The 6968-nt window shown below is 35.8% G+C and overlaps 1 pseudogene; it reads left to right on the top strand.

Moving 5' to 3' along the window:
• The first annotated feature begins 431 nt into the window (after positions 1–431).
• LOC132644122 (zinc finger CCCH domain-containing protein 14-like) lies at positions 432–6165 on the top strand (annotated as a pseudogene).
• The last annotated feature ends 803 nt before the right edge of the window (positions 6166–6968 follow it).

The raw sequence follows: 6968 nt of genomic DNA, 5'->3' as shown, positions 1-6968 counted from the left end.
CTGGTTTAGCTGGCATCTAAATTAATGATTCTGGTGTTGGTTTCTCATGCATCATGCCTTACATTTATGTAGTAAACTCATTTGATATTCTCGTGGTCACTGTTTAGCGATAAATCTTTTTAGCAGTATTACTTGATATAGTAGTTTTCAATAATCTCTCGCTGATAAATTCTTGTTGGACAGACGGATTTTTTAAGGTGGTAATCTTATTTCAAAAATTAATATCTTCTTTCTAGTGTCATGATGATATCTTAATAGCAATCACTCAATGTAAGGAGTAGTAGGTAGTGTTTGCTGGAACGATGTTATGAACTTGCAAAACAGGAAGGGAGAAAAGTAATATTCACACCAAATTGTTGTTTGTCCTCAGCTTCATTTGGCTGTCTCTTTGGTTGCATGTTGTTGCTCTGATGCTAACAATCATTCTCGCAATGTGGTGCAGCACTTCTGGATGCTCGTTTGTGGAGGGATGTCACTTTCTTCATTATATTCCTGGCTACACAGCCATGAGTCAGCTATCAAACATGGGATCAAATTCAGCACCTCCACAGGGAAAGGAATAATGCCTCTTTTAGTGATGATCCTGCTCCAGCTGTGACGTCGAAGTTTTGCAACAAGTTCAAATGCTGAAGCGTGCAGGTTTGGTGATAAGTGGGTGTTTGGATTAGCTTATTTTAAGTGTTTTTTTTTGCTTTTAAGCTCTTTTTTTATTTTTTATGGTGTTTGGGAAGACAAAAAGTGTTTTTAAGCACTCACATTTAAGCCAAAAAAGTAGAAAAATAAGCTAAAAGCAAAAAGTTGGGTATTTCCAAAGGCTTTTAGCTTATAAGCTACTTATAAAAAGTCAATCCAAATACCCTCTAAGTGCCACTTTGCTCATAGTGAGATGGAGATTGGGAAGCAAGCAGTGAGTCGGCGTATGATGATTTCCAAGCCAAAGAACCTCTGAGTGGTTTCTCCGGGCACCTTGAACCGTCCCAGCCTGGTCTAGCTGGAACAAACTTCGGAGCATCTGCAACCACTACCATCTGTATAGATGCATCTCTTGCTGGAACAAGGGGCGGAGTCAAGTGTAACCAAGGGGGTTCGAACCCCTCGACAGAAAATTACAGTATATATTGAAGGTTAAAATTATTTTTTTATGTATATATGATAAATGTTGAACCCCCTTGACTTTTTCGTATGTTTATTTCTTCATATTTTTTAACCCCCTTACTGAAAATTCTGACTCCGCCACTTGCTGGAACACATCATAGGGAAGAATGGTCTGAATTCAAAACAGATATGTCGGCTTATTGGGGTCAAGCTCTTTATAAAGGAGCACGAAATGGAGACTAACAAAAGAAATGTTGAGCTCCAAGGAACCTTTGTTTAGATTAATTAGGCCAGTGCCATGGTACGAGAGCTCATATCAAACATTTTTTTTTTTTTGCGCAGATTGCCCTTCAAACGCACTAGTCTTTAATTTTTGCTCTTCGCGTAAAAAAGTGATCGAAAATATCTTGAAGTTTTGAGTTCGAACTCCTGCTCAGTAAATAAAAAAATAAAAAAAGAATTTCGCAAGGTAAGGCTTTTTGCGAAATCTCTGCCTTATGTTGCTCCCAAACGCACACGCAAGTATACGTGGTCATACAAGTAATATAGGATTTAAAGTCCAGATATCGTACCCACAAAGACTTATGATTAACCGTCAACTAAATTAAACTAATGCTAATTATCTAAACGAGAAATAAAATCCAAATTTATATTTATTAAATAAATAAAAATAAGAGAAAGCAAATAATGAACTTCAACCAAGAAAGAGCGGATTTTTATCGGAGAAGAGATAGATCTATGACTATGACTAGATTTATGACTATGACCACTAACAATTCAGTTGAGTCTTCAAATCGTTCTACCTATGGGTTAATAGTTGACATTATGAGTATCTTTCGAGTTGGTCACAAGCCTGTAGATGCTACTATAACGCCTATATTCCTATGGTCGTCAAAGGTAACAAGAATGCATTTACTTCTCCGTATTCAACTAAGCAAGGCTAAAGGGTATATTCATATCCTCATTAGCGAAACGATTACTCGAACAAGCTCTATTTATTCTTATTACACATGCAAATTCTCTATCCCTAATTCAATTTACACGTCACAAATAGTGTCTAATTAGTGATCAAGTAAATAAATAATTAAGCACAAGAATAAATAAGCAACCCAAAAATATGAAAATTTAGTAGATAAAAACGATAATCAAACGTCAACTTTCATGTTTGTGTCAGTTCTAGAACTAAAGAGTGTAGCTCCACATAGACATTGAGGAAAAACAAAAAAATCATCCGAATAAAAATGTAAAAATAAGTATTACAGAAAAGAGAAGGTAAAACCCTGTAACTACGGCCTCCACAGCGGTTTCAAACTGTCTTTAGGTCTAAAGTTCTGAACTAAGGGTTTCAAGTTATTCAAAGTTATAAAAATTGTGGCTTATGTAATAATTATAGCCGTAGAAAAAAGCTCAAATAAAATAACTGAATCCAAAATGAATTGGGTGAGGTTTTAGTCCGCAAATCCCTTCCCCGTGTAACAAGGTTTGCAGCACCGAAAAAGGACGCGTCAGTCGCGAGCACCACTTGTTCCAGGTACGTAACTCGTTGTTTCAATTGTAACTTTGCAAATGCAAAATAACTCCTCCAATAATTAAATAATCATTATTCCCCCTTTTATCCTTTTCTAGTGTCACGCCCCGAACCTGGGCCTGGACGTAACACGGCACCCGGTGCCTGACTGCATGTGACCGAGCGAACCAACTGGCTGGCTGAATCATCATGTGATACCAAAACATAATTGACTTATAAAATAAAACTAACACATGCTGATTAACTAAAAGTCTGACTGAAATATCATAATGCGGAAATACTTAGACAATCTGAACATATCTGAAAGTAGCCACATGGCTAAACCAAAACAACTGAGTATAACTGTCTACAAGGCTAACATAACAAATATCTGACTGTCTGGACTGTGTCTATGAAGCCTCTAATGAATACCAAAAAGGTAATTGTCTAGAAACTTGAAAGAACTGCATGACTGATATCGCCCCGAAGGAAACTGAGGCTCACTAAAGTAGCTGATACGAACACTCCTAAGTAGCTGGATCGTCAATCTGTATGTCTTTGCCTGCATCACGAGATGCAGGCCCCCAAGCAATAAAAAGGGATATCAGCACATTTGAATTGTACTGGTATGTAAAGCAACTGAAGCAATAAAGTACTGAAACTGATAACTGTAACTGTAATAGCAAGGAAGTAGAGATATGAATACTCCCTACTCTATATCTGAATCATCTGTATTATATGTGTTCGTATATGTGGGGCCTTGGCCCAATAATAATTGCACGCTATGGCCTCGGCCTAGTAGTGCTTCAGTCAATGGCCTCGGCCATGTATACGTACACAAGACTGTACTGTGCCCTTGGGCAAAATCACATATGTTTAATTATGGTTAATTAATAAGGACTGAGACCATCATAACAATGAACAATGCTGACCTAAAATAGACATACTGGACTGAATTGAAAACTCTTACTGTTTCTGAGCATACTGAATTTCTAGACTGAGACTCATGTGGTAACAATACATAAGTCTATAAAGATTACATGCTGAGTTCATGATATTCAAATTGACAACCATGAACGAATTTTGTAACTGCAACCCTAGAAGATAACAGTTCTACAACATATCATGAAACTAGGGCTAAAATTTATTTTGAGTCAAATTACTGACAAGTATGAAGAATGAGGCATAGGGAGAATCATGAACATTCCCTAACATAGATAGTTAGCCTCACATACCTTAATTCTAGCCTTTGAGCGAAATACAACGTTCGTCAACCATTCCAACTTTGATCTATACCAATACAAGTCAAAAGAATTCTATATTAGCAATAATATCCATGCTTTGGTCATCTAAGCATTTTATCAAATACTTGGTGGTCATAAAGCTCCACAATCTCCATTAATGGTGTTTCTTCACCCAATTCCCATTCTATTACTTCTAGATGATTCTACAATCTCAATTCGATGAAAGTAACATCGTTCTTCATCACTCATATGACTACAACAATCCTAAGTTAATAGTCCAAAACCCTAACATAGTTCATATGATACTCTTTATCAAACACATTTACGATTCTCCCAACAACTCATCAATTCACAACTATAAGTCAGTAGAGAGTAGAAGTATTACCTTTTAAAGTTCAATCCTCTTGAATTCAGATTCTAGGGTTCCTTTTTCCAAGACGAAGATTCAATCGATAATCTATGGAATAGATTAGGATTCTAGCGTTAATATTTGTTAGATTGATGTAATAATCAATGGGGTTTGAGTAGGAACTCACCTTGTATGCTTTGTGGAAGCCCTAGAGTGTTTTCTCTCCAAAAAGACGGTTTAGAAAGAAGTGGGAAAAGTTTTTCGGAGTTGGATACCTATAAAATTCGAAAAAGGATGTTTCAGGCATAATTTGGCTTGGTGCGTCGCCCAAGGTGGGGCACTAGGCCTATATTACAGGCCCTGATGAAAATTACGCTTTCTGCAAATTTTGGCTTGGGGCGGCGCCCTAGGCCATTCAGACAACTTTCGGTAGAATGAGCATAACTCCTAGCACAAAACTCTTTTTTGACTCCATAATATACCGTTGGAAATATATTTCAAAGGGCTACAACTTTCATGTTTTACATTTTCTCAAATTCCTAACAGATTTTCACGAAATTGAGCTGGAAGGCAGACGTATCAAAAACTTAGCCGATTCTATCGAGTCTGAGCACCCCTCTATTAGCCATTTTGAGATGATCATATCTCCTTGATCCGGACCCCGATTGGCCTGATCCTTATATGCTTGGAACGGTATTTCTACGCGCTACAACTTTCATTAAGGGTACTTTCCCAAATTCCCAACTAATAAAGGAGTTATGGCTGCCCGAAGTAGGCCTATCAACCATTTTCGCAAAACGTTCAAACCTTCAGTTTTTCCACTAAAACTCTAATGATATGAGCCTAACCTTAGCTCTAAGATATGGGGTATAACATCTTGTCTCTCACTGCCCCTCGTCTTCTTTTCCTTCTGCATTTAATTTAATTTTTGCTTCAAATCTCTTCATCTTCACAACATTTTATTTTTACACATTAAAAATATAATATTAACACAAATCACTATAATTAATACTTATAAGACAATTAAAAGTACTAAAATGTGTGGCAAACAATGAATTAATATATGCATTTTAAGCCGAACATCACTTTATGGCCTAACATTCACCCAAAATTAAGCCTATTTGGTCAAAAGTTAGGCCTTAAGTCAGAGGTTTGCTTGAAGGCCTAATTTTGGGCAAAAGTTTGCCTTAAGCCTTAAGGCCTGACTTTTGCCTGAATAGGCATAATTTTGGTCAAAAGTTCAAATTTTAGCGCGAATTTTTGCCCCTCAAATTGATGGCCTTTAATTTTTGTCTTTCGCTTAAAAAGGAGGCCGAAAATACCCTGAGGTTTTGGGTTCGAACCCAACTCAGTAAAAAAAAATATCAAGGGAAGCTTTGCAAAAAGTCTGCTTATGCCGGAGTTTTCCTTAAGGCATAACTAAAAGTCTGCCGCATAAGTCAAACTTTTTCGTGAAGCCTTGCCTTGCAATTTTTTTTTTTAAACTTTTATGACTAAGCCGGGGTTCGAACCCAGAACTTGAGGGTATTTTAGGCAAAGGGCAAAAATTAAAGACTAGCAATTTGAGGGGCAAAAATTAAAGACCACCTCCAAAGAAGGACAATCGTGCAAATTGCCTAAAGTTAGGCCTTAAGGCAGAGGTTTGCCTTAAGGCCTAGTTTTGGGCAAAAGTTTGCCTTAAGGCCTAACCTTTCCCCGAATAGACCTAATTTTGCTACTAAATTCTGCCTTACGATTTTTTTTTGACTGAGCCGGATTCAAACCCAGAGCCTCGACGTATTAGGTGAAGGGAAAAAATTAAAGACCAGTAATTTGAGGGACAAAAATTAAAGATCACCCCCGAATAAGGACAATCATGCAAATTGTATTGGTACACCTACAAGTGGGCTAACAAATGTTGTGCCATTTGCTCAGGGTCTGCTGGCCCATTTAAAACAAAGATGTGTGCGAATTTTTCAAAGGAAAAATGACCTAATAATACTACTTAAGACTCTATATTACAAAATATAAGGATACTTTTTCTTATTTACAAAATATATCAATAAAACCACAAAGTATACCACATTTTGATTTAATGGGATCCCATGATTTTAGGCTTTTTTAAAGGAAAAGAATCTAATTTTAAATGTGGGCTTAATTTTAGGATAGTTACCAATCAACTTCTTCTACTTTTTTAAAAAGATTTCTCTCTCTCTCTCTCTCTCTCTCTCTCCCTCTCCTTCTAGGATAGACACCATTTCCAAATCTAAAATTCTATCTTCTCTCCTAGAAAAATTTTCAAACCAATATTACAAAGTATTTTTTACTACTGACCTGTGTATTAATTTTATATAAAAATTGGCTTGTATCGTTTTGAGATATGTGTGATCATTGTGTGTTTGAAATATTTATATATTATATAAACTGTAGTTTTCAAATATGTTGAAAACTAATATATGTATGAAATCTGTATGAAATTTGCTATATATCATTTAGATGTATGCAGTACAATGTGTATGAAATGCGAATAAATTCGATATGAATTAGTGTATGAAATGTGTATGGAATCTGGTTTGTATCAATCAGAAAACTTATTATACATATATATTTTCTCATAATCTATACATACTTTGATCAGATTTTATACAATCTATATGTACTTTATCATAATCAAAATTTACATACACCTTTTACACATATTTCATACATAAAAATTATAACGAATTTATACAGTTATACATATTGCATACATATATTTATACATATTTATTTTCTGGTGTATGAACTTTATATG

This window comes from Lycium barbarum, chromosome 6, assembly GCF_019175385.1.
Source record: "Lycium barbarum isolate Lr01 chromosome 6, ASM1917538v2, whole genome shotgun sequence".
NCBI lineage: Eukaryota > Viridiplantae > Streptophyta > Magnoliopsida > Solanales > Solanaceae > Lycium > Lycium barbarum.
The sequence above is the reverse complement of the archived record's forward strand: the minus strand, read 5'-3'. Positions and strand labels throughout refer to the sequence as shown.